A 20,557-nucleotide genomic window follows, 5' to 3' on the forward strand; every position below is an offset into this window, starting at 1 on the left:
TCCCTTGTATGCTATCCCAGGCCTTGCCCTTGCCTCTGGTGCAAGCCTGTCCGTGATTCCAGTCTTGTCTCTTGCCCTGCCTGTATCCAACTCACAGCCTGTACCATGTTCCAACTCCAAGCCTGTGATGTCTTCTAGCTCCAGCCATGCTCCCTTATTTGCCTCGTCCATTTCTGGATAAGTCCTTCCGGCTATCAGAAACCAAGGCTCAATCTGTGGGGGGCGTGGCTGGTATAGGAAGAAGACCCAGTCTGGTCCTACTCCTTTTGGGGGAAAATCAGTCTTGCCTGCCTACCCCTTGACATTCAAATTTAATTTTGTGTCAAAATTAAATTTATCACAACAGAAAAGACACATGAACAATGCTCCATGGGCACTCCCCTATTTAACCATTCATCTTCCATCAATAACCACATTCTAGGGCCAATGTAATAAAACCTGCACTAAAATCAGAGTTAGATTTTAGCACAGGTTTTATTTAACGCAGGCGTCAAATTACCGGGTCCCCACGAGATGCAGGAAGCTAATGATATGCAAGTAGAAAAGAAAAAAAAAAGTACACTAAACTGAAGGAACACACTTTTTTTCTTCCTGGTCTAGTTGCATACCAATCTACGCAAACCAAAAACCATGTTCCTCACCTCCTTGAGTGGCCTGTGGCTGAGCTGCAGGTGTTCTATCCCTCCCTCCCAGTGCAGAAAACCTCTCTCTCAGCTATCTTGAAGCAAAGGGGTCTAGAGTCCCAGGTCTATGATCTCCCTACTTTGCTGAAACTAACTCGGAAAACTGCCAGGTATGGAATAACGGGTTTTAGCTCTGAAATATGCTAAAACTCCCATGACAAGCTTAGCATAAGTGCATGCAAATTGCAGTGTAATAGCCTAATTAGCTATTACCCTGCAATGCAAGGAGGCATATTAAGGCTGAGGCAGCCTAGCATGGTTCCTTTAACCATAGGAAATTTAATGCCTGCTCAAAGGCAGGAATTAACCCCCATTGTAAAGAGGAAAGCACCAGTCAGCAAGAAAACTTCCCTTCAGTGTACAGGTTCCAGGTAGCATGGCTGAACTTGCAAGTCTTCTTTCCCTCTCTCCCTGTAAAGACACCCTCCCTACAGGTACCTTAAAGCAAAGCGATCTGTGCTCTGGGGGTCCAGGGTCCTCCCTCTCCTTCCCCCATCCTTTGCAGAATCTAGCTCTGAAAACTCCCCCACTTCACCCGTAACCCCAGCTGGAGAAGACTCCTCTAGCTGGGCTGTTCCATTTCTAGTATGTGATTGATCCCTCCACTGTGACATATCAGTGAAAGGACAGATCCTCATTCAGAATTCTTGAAGGCCAGACTTTTAAAAGGGGATTAGCCCTTTCACTGACAGCTGACAGTGGAGGGACCAATTGGCAATCAGTGAAAGAGTAAATAAATTAATATTATGTGCCAAACACTTAATATTAATTTATTCACTCCTTCACTGGCATGTCATAACCAGAGGAGTCTTCTCCAACTGTGGTTCCTGGGTGAGGTGGAAGATTTTTCAGAGCTAGTTTCAGCCAATGGTGGACTTGCTGACTGGGGTGCTCTCCTCTTTACTATGGGGTTTAACGCCTGCCTTTGAGTAGGTGTTAAATTTCCCACAGTTAAAGGAGCCTTACTTGTTTGCCTCAGCCTTAGCATTCCTCCTTGCATTGCAGGGTAATAGCAAATTAGGTAATTACACTGCAATTTGCATGCCACTATGCTCTGCTTGTCATGGTTTTTTTCAATTCTAAAACCCTTAATACATACCTGGGCAAGGTTAAGAACATAAGAAATTGCCATACTGGGTCAGACAAAGGATCTATCAAGCCCAGCATCCTGTTTCCAATAGTGACCAATCCAGGCTACAAGTACCTGGCAAGTACCCAAACACTAATTAGATCCATTGCTACTGTTGCCAGTAATAGCAGTGACTTTTCCCTAAGTCAACTTGATTAATAACAGTTAAAGGACGTTTCCTTCAAGATCTAATCCAAACCTTTTTTAAACCCAGCTACACTAACCACATCCTCTGCAACAAATTCCAGAGCTTAATTCTGCGTTGAAAGAAAACAAATTTTCTCTGATTAGTTTTAAATGTGCTACTAGCTAACTTCATGGAATGCTCCCTAGTAAAAAACGTATTCATATTTACCTGTTCTAGACCTCTCATAATTTTAAAGACCTCTATCATATGCCACCTCAGCCATCTCTTCTCCAAGCTGAACAGCCTTAACCTCTTTAGCCTTTCCTCATAGGGGAGCCTTTCCATCCCCTTTTTGGTCGCCCTCCTCTGTACCTTCTCCAGTGCAACTATATATTTTTTGAGATGCGGTGATCAGAATTGTATACAGTACTCAAGGTGCGGTCTCACCATGGAACGATACAGAGGTATTATGACATTTTCCGTTTTATTTACTATTCCCTTCCTAATAATTCCTAACATTATATTTGTTATTTTTGACTGCCGCAGCACACTGAGCTGACGATTTCAAACTGTTATCCACTATGATGCCTAGATCTTTTTCCTGGGTGGTAGCTCCTAATATGGAACCTAACATCATGTAACTATACCATAGGTTATTTTTCCCTATATGTAACAACTTGCACTTTTCCACATTAAATTTCATCTGCCATTTGAATGCCCAATCTTCCAGTCTCGCAATGTCCTCCTGCAATTTATCATAATCTGCTTGTGATTTAACTGCTCTGAATAATTTTGTATGATCTGCAAATCTATTACTTCACTTGTCATATTCCTTTCTAGATCATTTATAAATATATTGAAAAGCACCAGTCCAAGTACAGATCCCTGAGGCACTCCACTGTTTACTCTTGTCCACTGAGAAAGTTGACCATTTAATCCTATTCTGTTTCTTATCTTTTAAACAGTTTGTAATCCACAAAAGGACATCACCTTTTATCCTATGATGTTGTAGTTTTCTTAGAAGCCTCTCATGAGGGACTTTGTCAAATGCCTTCTGAAAAGCAAAATATACTACAGCTACCAGTTCACCTTTATCCACATGTTTATTAACCCCTTCAAAAAAATGAAGCAGATTTGTGAGGCAAGACTTCACGTGGGTAAACCCATGCTGGCTGTGTTCCATTGTATTTCTATATACTCTGTGATTTTGATCTTTAGAATTGTTTCCACTATTTTTCCCAGCACTGACATCGGGCTCACTGGTCTATAGTTTCCCGGATTGCCCCTGGAGCCTTTTTTAAATATTGGGGTTACCGTGGCCACCCTCCAGTCTTCATTTTTTAGTTCCTTCTATCCGGTCCAGGTGATTTGCTACTCTTTAGTTTGTCAATCTGGCCTCCGACATCTTCCATGTTTATTTATGTATTTATTTAAAAATGTTTGTATACCGCTTTTACAATTGGGAAATTAATCAAAACGGTTAACAAAGTAAAATATACATAATCTAAAAATAAAAAATTAAAACAAAAATAACATTATAAAACATACTTCAAAAACATAAAGTTGCAAAAAATACAATGAATACAAACATAGTGCCTTCTAAAATGTAATATGAGAAGAGATTGATTGAGGAAAAGATGAATGAAAAATTAATTGGTGGTGAAAATGAGGAAAGACTGATTTATGGTTGAGTGGTAATCAGGGAACTAAATGCTTTCTGGAACAGATAGGTTTTTAACGATTTCTTAAATTATTGAGTTGAAGGTAAGAAGCGTAAAGAATCGGGCAGGGAGTTCCACAAGATGGGCCCAGCTACCGAAAAAACTCTTTTGCGAGTTATTTCTAATCTAGCAAGTTTGACTGAGGGTACATCGAGAAAGTTTTTTGATAATGATCTTAATTGTCTAGAAGGTTTATATATACGAAGGGTGGAGCAGAGCCATGTGGAAGAGGCATTGTAAATAAGTGTATGAATGATTGTCAATATTTTGTAATGTACTCTGTATTTAACAGGGAGCCAGTGGAGAGAAAATAAAATTGAGGTAATATGATTTCTGCGAGAAGTGCTGGAAAGAATCCAGGCAGCAGCATTTTATATTAATTGTAAAGGATATAATGCAGAATCAGATAAGCCTAGGTATAACACATTACAGTAGTCCAATCCCGAAAATAGCAGGGATTGCAGAACTGTACGAAAGTCTTTAAAAAGTCTTTTAAAAAGTTCATCTGACTCATCACCTAGGAAAGCCATCTCTGGAACCGGTATCTCCCCAACATCCTAATTAGTAAACTTAGAAGCAAAGAATTTATTTAGTCTTTCTGCAATGGCCTTATCTTCCCTATGAGCCCCTTTAACTCCTTGGTCATCTAACAGTCCAACCGACTCCCTCACAGGTTTCTTGCTTTAAATACATTTTAAAAATGTTTATAATGAGTTTTTGTCTCTATGACCAACTTCATTTCAAATTCTCTCTTAGCCTGCCTTATCAATGTTTTACAATAAACGTGACAATACTTATGCTTTTTCCTATTTTTTTCAGATGGATCTTTCTTCCAATTTTTGAACGATGTTTTTTTTGGCTAAATTAGCCTTTGTCACCTCACAATTTAACCATACCGGTAATTGTTTTGCCTTCCTTCCACCTTTCTTAATGTGTGAAATACATCTGGACTCTGCTTCTAAATTGTATTTTTAAACAATTTCCATGCCTGTTGTACACTTTTAACTTTTGTAAGTTATGATCTAGTAAGTTATGATCTAGGCATCATAGTGGATAATACTTTAAAATCGTCGGCTCAGTGTGCTGCAGCAGTCAAAAAAGCAAATAGAATGTTAGGAATTATTAGGAAGGGAATGGTTAATAGAACGGAAAATGTCATAATGCCTCTGTATCGCTCCATGGTGAGACCGCACCTTGAATACTGTGTACAATTCTGGTCGCCGCATCTCAAAAAAGATATAGTTGCGATGGAGAAGGTACAGAGAAGGGCAACCAAAATGATAAAGGGGATGGAACAGCTCCCCTATGAGGAAAGGCTGAAGAGGTTAGGGCTGTTCAGCTTGGAGAAGAGACGGCTGAGCGGGGATATGATAGTCTTTAAGAGATCATGAGAGGTCTTGAACGAGTAGATGTGACTCGGTTATTTACACTTTCGAATAATAGAAGGACTAGGGGGCATTCCATGAAGTTAGCAAGTAACACATTTAAGACTAATCGAAGAAAATTCCTTTTTCACTCACGCACAATAAAGCTCTGGAATTTGTTGCCAGAGAAGGTAGTTAGTTGCAGTTAATGTAGCTGGGTTCAAAAAAGGTTTGGATAAGTTCTTGGAGGAGAAGTCCATTAATGGCTATTAATCAATTATACTTAGGGAATAGCCACTGCTATTAATTGCATCAGTAGCATGGGTTCTTCTTAGTGTTTGGGGTAATTGCCAGGTTCTTGTGGCCTGGTTTTTGGCCTCTGTTGGAAACAGGATGTTGGGCTTGATGGACCCTTGTCTGTCCCAGCATGGCAATTTCTTATGTTCTTATGTAATGGGCAATCTTTCAGTTTTTTTCTAACTATTTTCCCTCATTTTATCAAACTTTCCCTGTAGATTTACATATCATCCCCCTTCCAGTCATTAGTTCAAATTTGATCATGTCAGGATCACTTTTGCAAAGTGGCCCCAAAACCATTACCTCTCTTACCAAATCCTGCATTCCACTAAGAATTACATCTAAAATAGTTCCTGAACCAATTGCTCCATGAAACTGTCGTTTATTCCATCCAGGAACTTTATATCTCTAGCATGTCCTGATATTACATTTATCCAGTCAATATTGGGGTAATTGAAATCTCAAAAAAAAAAAAAAGAGTAAAAACAAATCCCCAAATGCAGTGAAACAACCAAAAAACATGACATGGGATTTAAACAACAAAACTATAATAACTCCAATCCCATGTTGCTAATGCCAGATATAAGCTGTGGTTTTCCCCAAGTCTACCTGGTTAATAACGGTTTATGGATTTTTCTTCCAGGAACTTATATAAACCTTTTTTAAACCCAACCATGCTAACTGCCTTTACCACATTCTCTGGCAAATGAATTCCGGAGCTTAATTATGCATTGAGTGGAAAAAAAATGTTCTACAGTTTGTTTTAATTGTGCTGCTTATTTACTTCATGGAATGTCCCCTAGTTGTTTTATTTTTTTGAAAGAGTAAACAATTGATTTTCATTTACTCATTGCACTCCACTCATGATTTTAAAGACCTCTATCATACCTCTCCTCAGCTGTAGCTTCCCCACGCTGAAGAGCCCTAACCTCTTTAGCCTTTCCTTATAGAGGAGCCGTTCCATCCCCTTTATCATTTTGGTTGCCCTTCTTTGGACCTTTTCTTGTTCCACTATTTCTTTTTTGAGATGTGTGACCAGAATTGCACCACTACTACCTAAGTATGGGCTCCTCATGACGCGATACAGAGGTATTATGACATTCTCCATTTTATTCTCCATTCATTTCCTAATAATTCTTAACATTCTGTCTGCTTTTTTGACTGCCACCACACACTGAGCCAAGAATTTCAACATATTGGCAGCAATGTTGCCCAGATCCTTTTCCTGGGTGGTAACTGCTAAAATGGAATCTAACATCATATAACTACAGTTTGGCTTAGTTTTCCCTCTATGCATCGCTTTGCACTTGCTCCATTCAGATCTTTGCCAAGAAGAAAAGTCTGAAGTGTATCCTGGAATCCAAGCAGTTCAAAGGCACATTACAGTGGCAATGGTGCCACTTTTCCTTTTCCTTTTCCTTTCTTCTTGCTATTCCTGGGTTATTTCTTTTCTTTTCCTTTTTTTTTCCCTCTCACTCTTTCTTCTTTCCGAACTTCCTTTCTCACTTTTTTCCCTTGCTCTCTTTTTAGCATTGTCTCTCCTCACCTCTTGCTCCCTTTGTCTCTGCTGCTGGTGCTGCAGCCAAAGCAATAACAGAAGGGCTCCAAATTAGTTATCGTCTCAGGTATAACCTTTATGACTTACAGCATTCTGTATTTAATGCCACACTCCCAGATGGTGAGATGTTTCTGACTTTAATTGCTCATGATATATACTTCACCACTTATCATACCTGGGTTACATTGGTAGAGGGAATTTAGTAATTTCATTACTATGTTCCAGTGGTTGAGGTATTCTGCCGGGTCAGCATCCTGAACCTTTTTTGAATTTGCTTCCTTTTCCCCATTGGGAAAAAGTGAGAAGGTGGCAGCAGCCGTTGCTGGACCTGACCTGGTACCATTTTTATTTAGAACATTACTACTGACTATGTCCATTATTGTAGTTACATAGGCAATCACTGTAATACCATGTATCCCAATCAGACTTGTGAAGCATTTATTGCATTAATCATGCAAAGGATTTCTCACATGATAAAAGTAATTTCTTAGAGGCCTATTTACTAAAGAATTTTAAAAATTATGGCAGTAGTGCATGTTAGCGCTGGACATTTAGAGCCTGATCTACAAAGATTTTTTTCCCCCCATTCGGTGGGGCCGATGCATAAAACCGAGCAGTAAAAATGGGGCACTCATTGAGCACCCATTTTACTAACATGCGCACAACCATCTCTCTGGGCGCTCATGTAATAAGCAATGAGCTACCACGCTAAAAAGGACATGTTAGGGGAAATTGTGCAATACGAGCATTTTATCCCGCCGCTTCATAAACTGGCTAATCCAACATCACTTGAGAGAGGCCACCTTGCATACTTATATGAGGGAACAGTCAGCAGAAAAATTAATGTAAACCGTTTCATGATTTAAGGAAAAATAGTAAAATGGACAAATTTTGACAGTTTATCACTGCAAAACCACCGAATCTGCAAAATAAGAAAGGCTTTATTTAATCGGCAACCCAGAAATCAGTATTGTTTTGGGTTTTTAGTTGAGCCCTGCACACGCGGGTTGACTTAATGCCAGCTCCAGGGCTGGCATTAAATTTGCGCATTACAAAGGGTGTGTTCGCCAAGCAGCAATTTTCTGCATTGGGGAGGGGGGTGTAATAGCTAATAGCCTCATTTACATAGCATGTACATGTGATGAGAGCAATTAGCCTCACCTGAGTTTGGATGTGCTAATCCACTTATTGCATCAGGTATTAGCCTCCTGTGTCCAAAACATATAACCAATCACTCACTAAGCTGTGTGCTAAGCTGAGCACCCTTTATTGCATCAGCCCTTGTTTCTATAAAAGATTAGTAAATCAAGGGTTTAATGCACCATTCATGGGAGGCTTTATACCATTTAGTTAAAGATGCATTAAACCGCTGCAATAATGTGCATTAAAATGCATTAAATGCACATTACTATATGCTTTTAGCACAAACTTTACCTAAGCTAAGTAATGCATTAGATTTTAGTCAGGAAACTAAGTAAAATCTTTGACATGTTCACAGAGTTTTCTGGTTGGCTATAATATTATATAGTAATTGTTATGTTTTTGTAAGGATGTGAACCCTGGGCCGAGATGAGAGGTGTCTTCGCCCACAGGAAGGAGCCCTGAGAGCCTCATCATCAGTAGGTGCAGTCTCAGCAGCATAGGACACAGCTGTATGATAGAGACTTTTATTATGAAGGAAGGAAAAGCAGAGCCCACAGAGTGGGAAATACAAATAAGTACAGTTCTGAGCAGTGGGGTATACCCAGGGTGATACCACTGATGTGAAGATCCGGTAGTGGCCCGCAGAGCGGGGTACGCCGAGGTTGTCTGTACTGAAGATGATGATGATGAGGCAGTCTGAGGTGCAGGAACCCGGAAGTGGATCTTGTAGCTAGTGCAGCGATACCCTGCAGTAGAGAGTATACTGGAACAACTTCTACTGAAGAGGAAACGGTAGTGGCCCGAGGCACAGGGTACACCGCAGAGAAGCTTCAGTAAAGCTAGTATCGTTGAAGTCTGTAGTTTCCATAGCAAGAGTAAATCCTATACTCTTCTAGGTCTAAGACCTAGTTTATTTTGGGAAGAATCTCCTGGAAGGAAACCACCAGTCTGCCTGTCTCTGGTGCAATTAGCAAAACTGAGAGTGGACAAGGATATGGATCTGCATGAGATACATCCTAGGAATACTAAGGAAGCTCAGAGAAGTGCTTGTGGGTCCACTGAAGGACCTGTTCAATTGATTTGGAGCGGTGTTGCAAAATTGAAGAAAGGAAATTGTAGTCCCACTTCACACATAGGGTAGCAGAGAAGAGGTTGGAAACTAAAGGGCAGTTAGTTTTATCTTTGAGGTGGAAAAATTAATGGAATCTCTGCTAATGGGAAGATAGTGAACTATCTACAATGCAATGGGTTACAGGATCGAGACAACATAGTTTTACTAAAGGATGGTAGTGTCAAATTAATCTGATTATTTTTTTATTGAGTTACAAGAGAATAAGATCAAAGATAGGCACTTGATATGGTTTACTTGGATTTCAGCAAAATCCTCATAGAAGTTCCTCATAGAAAGCACAAGGGCCTGGAAGTGTGTTTCAAGGTTATAGAATGGATTAGAAATTGGTTGACTGACAGATGACAACGAGTAGTGATGAATGGAACTCACTCTGATGAGATAAGGGTGATTAGTGGAATGTCTCAGGGACTGTTTTGGGGGCTGGCTCTATTCAATATCTTTGTGAGTGATATTGCAGAGGAATTAGAAGGAAAAGTTTAATTTTTTGCAGATTACAGTAAAATCTGCAACCCAGTGGATACTACAGAAAGAGTAGAAAGAATTAAAAGTGATCTAAGCAAGCTTGATGAGTGGTCAAATGTTTGGATTCAGTGCCAAGAAGTGAAGAGTCATGTATTTGTGGTGCAGAAATCTAAAGGAACTATATGTGATGAGGTGGGGGGGGGGGGGGGGGGGGGGGGGGGGGGCAGGGAGAAATTAATAAGCATAGCTCAGGAGAGAGAACTAGGGTGATGGTCTGATGATCTAACAGTAGCAAACCAATGTCACATGGCAGTGACTAGGGCCAGAGAGATGCTGGGCTGCATAGAGAGAGGCATAACTAGCAAGAAATAGAAGGTGATAATAGCCCTGTACAAGTCATTGGTTAGGTCTCAACTGGGATAGAGTGTTCAGTTCTGGCAGCTGCATCTCAAAAAAGATACAGATAGGATAGAAGCTGTCCAGAGAAAGATATCCAAAATGGTGTCTGATCTGTACTGGAAGACATATGATATGTTATAAGAACCTAAAAGGTATCTCCAGGGGCATATGCCTAGGACAGATTGTTGATAGCTGGGTGGCTAGTGGACATGAGGATCACTTGGTAACTTGCCTTTCTAGTGCGAAGGTGGTGGGCTTCATGCATCACATAGATAGGATTTTAGATAGAGCTGAGGAGGAGCTGGTTGTCTTGGTAAATGTGGGTACCAATGACATTGCAAAGTGCAGGAGGGACATTTTGGAAGCCAAATTTAGGGTTTTAGATAGAAAGCTGAAATCCAAAACCTCCAGGGTAGCCCTCTCAGAAATGCTCCCTGTTTCACGTGCAGGACCCCAGAGGCAGGTAGAGCTCCAGAGTTTCAATGCATGGATGAGTCAAAGGTGCAGAGAATACGTTTTGAGATTTGTTAGGAACTGGGCTTTATTTTACAGAGGGAGGGGTCTTTTCTGAAAGGATGGGCTGCACCTTAATCAGAGTGCAGGACAAACGGTAGTGATCGGTGTATCAAGGGATTCTTTATTGGAATTGATACACTACCGTTTGTCCTGCTTTCCAGCAATATTGATCAGCTTCCGCTTTGCTTTTTGGGTCCTTAACCAGAGTGGAAACAGGCTGCTGACACTAATGTTTAAAAAGGAGATGGTGCAGCTTTTAAACTAGATAATGGGGGAAAGTTGACAGTCACTCAGAAGTGCATGGTTCAGAATGATGTATCTTTGAAGGATTCTAAAAGAACAGGGAAAATAGTGCATCGCAGTAGAGAGGTTACAATAAATGCTAAAGCAGACCAGGTATATTTAGTAAAGTGCAGAAAGATTCCAGATTACCCCTTGTAATAGAGTGACCCTGTTTTTCCCCCTTTTGTGTGTGTGGCACCAGGCAGGGAGCCTGGTTCACTTTAAATCCCACAGAGAGTGAGCACTCTGCGGATGGGACCCAGATGGGGCGGGAATAAGAGTGCAAGCACTGGCAGGTAGAGGTTTGTTGGCTCCTAGAGGAGCATACAAGTAAAGAGAAAAAAATAACTGAAACTGCCTTTAATTTAGTGAGGGTGGAAGTTGTCAGGATTAGGGTTGTTTTGCGGACTAAAGAGGCAAGCTCTATCCAGAGTTTAGAATTGGGCTACACAGTATACTCAGAGCCAGTGAGGCAGGTTTTTGGTTGTTTTTTTTATTTATGTATTTATTTATTTTAACCATTTTTTTCCCTTTAAAAGAAAAAAGAGAAAAAAAAAAACAGTTGTGCACTGTAGCTGGAACAAGATGTGGCCCAGAATGAAGATGAAGTTGCGTAGAGGCCTGGCAGTATTACCAAAACCCTGGTCTAGATCCAGTGGATATACTGAAGTGCAGGCGAAAGAAGAAAAAGGAGCCAAAGTGCTTGAGAAGAGCATAGTAATGGAGTACAATGCCTTGGAAATTCTCCAGGCCCAAGAGGCAGTCTGAGGGAGAGCTTGAAGTTCCTCCTAGATGCCATTCTTGCCCAGAGAGAGCAATGTTTAAGACAAGAATGGCAAACCATAGAGACCCCAAATCAGGAATGAACACAGACAGTAGCTGAAATATGGATGTTGACCACAGAGTTGCATCAAGAGCTAAACGAAGTGTTGCAGTACAATCTTGAGGAACCTAGGAGCACTGTTGCAGTTGGAGAGACTGCTGGGAGTCAGGGCACAGCAGCGAGGCCTGAGATTGGCGCTACAGGAGGTCCTGATGAAGACCCTATAGGCTGCCCAAACACTACCGGGAACCAAGATACAGCTCCCGTGAGAGTCTCAACTGCAGCAGGCAGGCCTGGGAGGACCTACAGCAGGCATTTAATAGGGGAGCCTCCGACCAATGTGGGGTAAGTAGTTAATGGGGGGGGGGGGGTAACTAGTGGAGAGTAAGTAGTGCATGGGGAGGCACTAGGGGTGGGTAAGTGGTACATGGGGCACTAGGGGTTAAAGTGGGTATGTAGTACATGGGGGAGTACTAGAAGTGGGTAAGTAATACATGGGACTCTAGGGGTTGGGATGGGGGAGCACTAGTGGTAGGTAATTAGTATATGGGGGCACTAGGGGCTGGGTGTGGGTGTGGGGGTACTAGGGGTGGGTAAGTAGTGTATGAGGGGCACAAAGGGCTCGAGAGGATATGGGGAGGCACTAAGGTGGCAGATTCGGTCAAAATCTAGCACCAGAGTAAATAGGTTTGTCTGTTATATCTATTAAAAAGCATATTTAAATAAATAAATAAATAAATAAATAAATAAATAAATAAATATATATATATATATATATGACTATTATACAGGCAAACAAATTTATTCTGGTGCTAGACTTTGGCCAAGTTCTGGTCTTAATGTTTATATATAGCCAGTCATACATTGTTAGAGCCTGTTGCATGGTTCTTTGCACTCCATAAAGTTGTCCCCTCTATGTAAATGGATATTCCCATTGCCTGCACTGCACAGCTACCTTAATAGTGACCTAGAGTATTAGGGCCCTTCATGCAGGCTGCCTGTGCAGGTATACTTTTGGTGCAGGTGCCCTCGCATCATGTCTGTGTGCAATAATGGAGTGCAAAGAACCATGCTACCCATTTCAGACATCAGTAGGGTACATTATGACATACCATTATGGAAGTCCCTGTTACAGTTATAGTTTGCACTCAACTTTTTCATCCTACTCTTTCCTATAGATTGAGGACCCAAATAAGAAGGCCTGGTGGTTGTGCCTGCATAAAAGGAGATGGCTGGACTGGCTGTGGGCTCGGCAGGCTGGGGCTGGAGCTAAGTTCATTCTCTAGCCATCAAGGCCATATTCACATGGTCTGTCCCTGTCCTGTTTCTATCAGCACACACACATGGGCCTACTGCTCTGCATGACCCTGCCTGACCCTGCATGACCTTGCCTCTGCTTTCAATCCTCATTTATACATATTTACATTAGAATGCTCTCAGGGTCACAGGCAGCGCTGTCATGAGGTGTTTATTGAAAGGTACCCTCTGGCCTAACTGTGAAACCTTCAGGTTCTTCAAGACCACTCAAAAATGTATTTGCATGCAAATTATATGGGCCCTGTCCAACACAACTGGTATGTACAGCCTCATTACCCTAGATGGCTTGCTGTATAGACCACTACCCATTACTTTAAACCAATGTCACAGAGACAAACATACAGCCCATTGCACATGCAAGGCAGCATCAAATAATAGCCAGCTGAAATAGGTATTCTGAATGTCAAAGGCACCACATTTAAGATGTCATAGATTCATACCTATTAGATTTTCCCTTGCCCTACATCTTTCCAATTAGAACAATGCCCTCTAACAGAATGAAAGCACATGACACAGTTTTGGTGTTATCTTCACAGATGACAACTCATTGCTGGAGGAGGAGCAGGAGGAACAGGAGGAGACTGGCGATGACCCAGTCACAGACCCGCCAATGCAGCTGCCATCGCTGGAGAACAGGATGCTCCTCCTCCACCCCTGCCACAATCAGGAGGAGAATCTGCAGCGGTGGTGGTCCCCCATCTCCATGAGGTGCACTCCGGGCCACAACACCCTCTCCCCATCCCAGCAGGGCTTCCTCCCCTTTTGTACCAGGGTAGTAAGTATGCTAGGATCCAGACTGGCCAGCCTCTGCTGGCTGAGGGAGACCTGCATCACCCTTGAGCTCCTCCAGCATCATCTGCCAGCCTGGCTGGAGAACCAAATTCATCATCTGGAGCACCCACTCTAGGCGTGAGCCTGTTTCTCAGCAGCAGTTTGCCAAGACCATACAGATGATGCTGGAAGAGCAGAGGTTGATAAGGGCCTTCCCTGGCGATACCCTTGAGGATCTGGCTGCTGCATCCATGTATCAAGCTGAGAACCAGTGGCATCAGAGCCTGATATGGTTGGCCTTAGCTTGGCACCTGGATATGTTGCAGCCAGGCCCCTAAATCTGCTGTCCCTGGCCTCCCTACTGCCCCATCTCCTTTTTATGTTCTTATAAATGGTTTTGGTCCCTATTTTTTCCCATCCTTTCCCTCTACCCTAGTGTGGTCACCAGATGTAATGGTGGGGAGTGTGGGAAGCCAGTATGCTTAGCAGCAACGTGGCCAGGAAGCTGACACACCTAGTAGTGGCAGAAATAGTGGGACAAACAGGCAATCGTGTTATGTATCTTCAGTCTTGGTCATTAGACTTCATGGCCTTCTCAATTATAACTATACATTACACACAAATCTGAGTCATGTGGCTATCCTGTCTCTGGGTAAGCAGCTCCAAAACACTCAGCTCTGCTGTGCCTTTTCTGGGCCCTGGATGGCCAGAAATGATCAGTGTTCTGCTCTGTGCAGGAAATTTGGAACAGGTTCTCACCCCCAGCTCAGCTCAGTTTCTGGGGAGAGGCAGAACTAATGTACATTGCTGGCTCTACTTCACCTCCTTGGGTCCCCAAAAAAACCTGCCAGAAAGCCACTCTGTGTTGTTTCCCCAAAAATTATTATTGAAACAAATGTACACAGTTATGTGGCTGGAATTACTTCAGACTTAGCATGGGCAGGGGGATTACACATCGGGGCTTATCACTACAGGGTGAAGGGGAAAGAGAGTAAGCAGAAACATATTGTAATTAAGGAATGGGCTAGGGATGTTGGTTCTGCATTAGCAGAGGAAAGAGGAGGATGGGGTTGGAGTGAGAGAACCCATAGTCACTATCAGCCATCTACTGTTTTCCACTGTGAGCCTTCATTCAAAGTCTGCTGTAGTCCTTTAGCTACCTGTGCTCATCCAATAATATACAGAGTGTGAAGAAATTGTCAGGGTACAAGTTTAAGAATAATCTTGTTTTTAATTCCATGGTCTTCAGATGTTACAGGACATACATGCAATATGACACTTTCAACAGAAATACAATAGCTATTTGCCAAAAAAGGCTCTCACATGCCTAACTTTCATCAAGCTGACCCATCTCCATCCCGATAATCTCTAGCCATTAAAAATCCCTTCAATGAGCAAAGAAGAGTAGCTTTCTTACAGCCTCCCCTACATAAGGCTTCAGGCAGCTCCCAGCAGAGATGAAGCCCAGACTCCTTGCTAATATACAATGGTAGCCCCCCTCAACCTCTTCCATGTGTTGAACGTGGAATGGACTAGAATAGTGATGGGATTGAAAGGAGTTAAAAGCTAGAAGTTCTGGTGATTTGGAATTTTCCCCAGCTAGTTTACATTGATACTGATTTGACATCTCCAACGGATGGGAGGGAAGAAGAAAAGACATGGATGAAATCTAAAATCTGGCATGGATGCTTTTAGGGATACAGGACACATAGAAATAAGGAGATACAGACTTCCTAGATTAATGCCCATGAGCAGATGAAGAAAATAGACAAGCTACCTAGGCTTAAACTTCCAGCTTTCTTATGTTATGTTATTCATCCAGTCATTCTATTATATCCTCAGTTCCCTGAACTATATCGTGCTGCACCAATAGCAGCTGCATGCACAAGTCCACTCCAGGTATTGCCCACGTAGCAAGCCTTAGGGAGAATGTTCGATTAAGATTGAAAGGTCATAAGCATGCACCTGTGATAATCAACTCACTTCTCCATACTCCAAGGCAGGAAGGTGTTTATGATATCCACAATTATTATGCACAAGCTGAAAGAGCCTCCCCTTGATTATTTAATGATCAAGTATATCACCGAGGATTTCATTAACACTTGGCCCTAGGTGTGTCATGATGAGTAGGTGAAGAATCCCATAAAGAAACCATCTACCTAATTGATAAGTGTATGTTTAAGTATTTTAAATGATTTGCACACAAATCAATGAGTGTGCACATATTGTTAATGGATTTTAATTAGATACGTGCACAATGCTTGTCCGCACCTATTAATGCCACCTGTACGAGTAACGTTTGCTTGTACTCATGCAAATTACCCAGCCTACAAAATTATAGGTTTCCCATTTCTTGCCTACTTGAACTGTGCCTCAGTAATGTGGAGTACTGAGTAGGAAGTCCATCTTCCTACTTGGTGAGGTGGATATGCTGGTGGGACATGTCATGCGGGTCCATAATCTGCTGTACAGTCCCTAGTCCAAGAGAGTGGGGGCCTACGGGAAGCAGCAGGTTTGGAAGAGGATCTAGCATGCAATTAATAGCATGTTGCACAACAACCACAGCTTTGGTGAATTAATGCACAAGTGGTGAGACATGAGGCAGCTGGTGAAAAGGAAGCAGACCAGGATAATTGCTGAGGGACCAGGCAGCCACATTACCATTACCCCATCCAAGCAGCTGGTGCTCAGCACTCTTTTCAAAGCTACTGTGGGAGGAGTTGGCCCCTAGACACCATGGAACCTCAATGACATCAAGGTGAGCATAGTATATAGCATAGCCAAATGTGTGTACCCAATCCTGTTTTTTCTGGATTGTATCTTGTTCACATAAACTTGTCATTATTAGGTGACACACTAGTGCATTGAAACACTAACAAGTCTGTTTGGCCTCTACAAATACAGGCTTTCCATATAGGCTAGAGCAGTGGTTCTCAACCCTGTCCTGGGGACCCCCCAGCCAGTCGGGTTTTCATGATATCCACAATGAATATGCATGAGAGAAAATTTGCATGTTATGGAGGCAGTGCATGCAAATTTTCTCTCATGCATATTCATTGTGGATATCATGAAAACCCGACTGGCTGGGGGGTCCCCAGGACAGGGTTGAGAACCACTGGGCTAGAGACACTAAAGCAGTCTAGTCACATTCCTCACACACTTCTATATATGGGACCCTAAACGCTTTTTACAACTAATGACCCAATAAACATTCTGCTCACCTATGGTATAGATAAAGCTTAATGGTTAGATATCTATTTATCTGTACACACACACAGTATCAACTAAAAAGCAGTTTGCAGTCATCTCCTGATCCATCATACAGGATAGGTCTTTGAGACAGCTCTAGCAATATCCCGTGACTGGCTGTTCTCCACATATAGAGCTAAAAAGCAACCACTCTACAATGTCGCAACATTTAGTACTTCCTTTTTTCCTGCTTGCCATGTTGGTGCTCAGGGGAATATATCATTAGCATGGGAAAGCTTTCATTACTATTTGTGGGGTGTTAGAATACTGTAAGGAATTATAGAGCAGCATTTTTTTGAAGAAAGGAAAGTGAAGTACATGTTGCACTTTTTGTTGCAGAGACTGCATCCTAAAGGGACATAAAAGATGTTCTTTCTTGGGGCTCTTCTGTCACTTTCCCCAGTTCCCCAAGGGGTAGGTAATTTATGTTGGGAGAAAAGGAACATTTTATGCCAAGGGCAGAGGTGACATCTAGTGTGCGTTTTACCATAGCTCTTAGGGAAAGGGGGAAAGGCACACTTACAAAGGAGGTTGGATTCACTGTATAGGTGTTGACGACAAAGTTTACTATGATAGCTCTGAAAAGAATTAAGTGCCTGAAATAGGTTTCCAAGTATATCCAGGACCTCCAGATTTCCAAGAGTCAGGATGTAAAGGTATTCTATCTCTAGGGATCTGTTTCTCAAAGCAGGGGCTGGGAACATACTTATCCTCCATGGGGCGGGCTGGTATCACTTAACAGTGACTGCATTCACTACTACAGTACCTGGGGTCCACGGTGAAGCCCAGAGTCCAACCTGGCAGTGTCCTGTGCCCCAGCAGTGGAAACTCCATTGGAAGTGTCCTGGTTACTTTCCCTGCTTCTTACCTGTTCACTCCTCTTCATAAGATAGGGCAGTGTCTCCCTGTCAGTACTAGACTGGGTACCTAACATGTGGAGCAAACAGCTCCTCCTTTGAAATCCAAAATACCTTGCCACTATCTAGAGTGGATTAGTCCCTCCTTCTTCCTCAGCGATTCCCAAATTCAGTCTACTTCTGGGGAGGTGCCGAATAAAATGGTATGCCTCTTTATAGCTCTGTAACCAAAAGCTAGGAATTAGGGTCATCTAGTGGAGATCACTGGAGATTTGTACATAAGGAAAACACACATATCAGAGCAGTGTTTGATATTTAGCTTTTTTATTTTGTAGGGGACCCTGTTGAAGAGCGTGCTGGTCCTGCACCAAGAGGTCTACAAGGGCCATACTACTACTTACCTCTGATGAAGAGAGTGAGGGAAAGGGATTCCCTGGTAGAAAAGCAGCCAGCAGAGGAGGAGCAGGAGGACCCAATGGCTGATCTCCTAGAGGGTGACCCACAGGACAGCAGTTTGTCTGACCAAGGACAAGGCCCTCAAGATGAAATGATGACCAGTCAGGCAGAGTCTGTTGATACAGCAAAGCAGCAGCCTCTTGGAGGAGATATATGGCCTCAAAGATGTGGTGAGGCAGGAAGTACAGGGCACAGGGGGCAGGAAGTACAGGGCACAGGGGGACCATCAGCATGGTGATGGCCCATCCATGCACATGGTATGGCACCTCCCCGCCACCTTATGCCACACCATGTGCATGGATGGGCCATCACCATGCTGATGGTCCCCCTGTGCCACTTGCACTTCAGACTGCATCACCTTGTGCCCGGATGCTACCATACCAGGCACAAGGTCCGCCTGCACTACTTGTCATGCTGCTGCCACCACCAGCATCACAGTCTATGTTGCCTCCAGCAGAACTCTCTTGTAGCCATGAACTGCAATTGCCACATACTCCTTTGCCCTCTGAGGGCAGGGTCAGCAGTCGCAGAACTCTGTTCTGGAGGAACTCCCTTTTAGGGCAGCCTAAGCCCTGTGAACTTACCACAGCAAGAAAGAGGCCAGCCAAGGAAGCCACAGTTTCTTTTCTTAGAATTTTTGTTTCACATTTTTTGTAAATAAATACACGTCCACTTTCAAAATGTCTTTGTATCAGAGTGCTCCTGCCTTTGACTGATGTGATTTGTCTCCTGCAATTGCTCCTGAGTCATCTCCTCTTTCTTCTCGTCTTCTTCATCCTGATTCTCTTGCTGTCCCTCTGGAGAAGGCATGCATCTGGTTTTGGCAAGGCTATATAGCAAAGAGCAGGCTAAAAAAGCTCACAGACTTTAGGTGAGCTGTAAAGAAGGCATTCTCTTGATCTGGCTAGACAGCAGAAACATGTTTAAAGTAAGCCAAAGGTTCTCTCAATGACAGCCCTGGTCTTCCAATGTACCCTGTTGTAGCGACACTTGGCTGCATTCGCTGGAATAGCTATGAGGATCATGAGCCAGGTTTTGAGTGGATAGCCTCTGTCACCTCTAGGGGAGAAACCACAGAAAAGCTGGGTTAGATATACATTTTGGGTTTGAGAGTGGGCCAGTTCATAGGACTAGTTTTGAGCAAGCCTGCAGTGCCAACACTCAATCAACCTAAATATAAGGGAGATAATAGGAAGTAGTGAACTTGGTATGTGATATGTTTTTCCTGGAAACAGTCATGAATTCTTGATTGTGAGAGATGCATGCATTGTGAGTTGATCCGGGAAACCTGGGCATGATCATGATGATGCCCTTGGCATTACAGTCAGCTTGCTTATTGAGGGAACGGAAGCCCTTGCAGTTGCAGTAAGCAGCTTTGTCCCCCCCTGGTGCCCTTATGGGGATGTAAGTGCAATCGATAGCTCCCAAGATGGAGGGGAAATGTGCAATTTGAAGGAAATTAGTCAGTACTTGGTGGTGTTGCTGTCTTCTGATAGGGAAGGATATAAACTATTGCATCTTCCTGAGCAAGGCAGCCAGGACCTGCTCTGTACACATAGAGGTGGCAGAGTGACTGATTCCAGGTGTCACCAATAGAGGTGTCTGGAAGATGCTGGTAATAAAAGGCCAGGGTGGTAGTGATCTTGATGTGTACTGGCACGGCCTGGGCCCTTTGTGTGGTAGGTTGCAGCTCCCACTCTAACAGCTGGCATAGGTACTGCATGGTTTCCTTGTTGAACCTGCACCTGCACATGCCTGGCTCCTCTGACAAATCCAGACATTGCATCCTAGTCCTGCAATCTCTGAATAAGGGGTACCTCATTTTCCTCCTCCTCTTTCCTCAGATGTATTGCTCTGAGTACTCTTGCAGCTATTAGAATCATGTTATTGAAAAGGGACGCTCCAAGAATGAGAAACCCCCTCACTATGTAGCTAGAACATACTCGCCTAGCCTCCTTTGTAGGTCCTGTCTCGTCCCTATATATTCCTCTAAGCACCAGTCTACACCTGAATAGCTTATTAAATCAGTCTAACCCTGTTTATTCCTGATTCACTAACTGCAAGCCAGGTGGTATGTCCCTTTAACTCTCCCAGCCTCCCCCAGTAGGTCCCAGTCTGTCCCTGACATACTTCCTCCCAACCACTGACCTGCTTCTGTGCTCACTCATCCACAGAGACAAACCCAGCAAAGCAAAAAAACATGATTGAAAATGAGTTTACACTGCCTCGCGTAAATAGGCAGTAGCAAATGTGCACGTGTGTCAGCACCTA

At 42.9% G+C, this 20,557-nt stretch overlaps 1 protein-coding gene and 1 long non-coding RNA gene across 3 annotated transcripts in view; both read left to right on the forward strand.

The window, feature by feature from the left end:
• Nucleotides 1-20,557, forward strand: part of LOC115087934 (collagen alpha-1(XXI) chain-like) — a 454,903-nt gene that overhangs the window by 259,317 nt on the left and 175,029 nt on the right. The gene's annotated exons all lie outside the window — the stretch shown is intronic.
• On the forward strand, nucleotides 11,372-18,960 carry LOC115087935. The gene is made up of 3 exons (XR_003855667.1): nucleotides 11,372-11,981; nucleotides 12,815-13,661; nucleotides 18,166-18,960. It is a non-coding gene; the product is annotated as an uncharacterized LOC115087935 (long non-coding RNA).

Source organism: Rhinatrema bivittatum, chromosome 3 (assembly GCF_901001135.1).
Source record: "Rhinatrema bivittatum chromosome 3, aRhiBiv1.1, whole genome shotgun sequence".
In the NCBI taxonomy this organism is placed as follows: Eukaryota; Metazoa; Chordata; class Amphibia; order Gymnophiona; family Rhinatrematidae; genus Rhinatrema; species Rhinatrema bivittatum.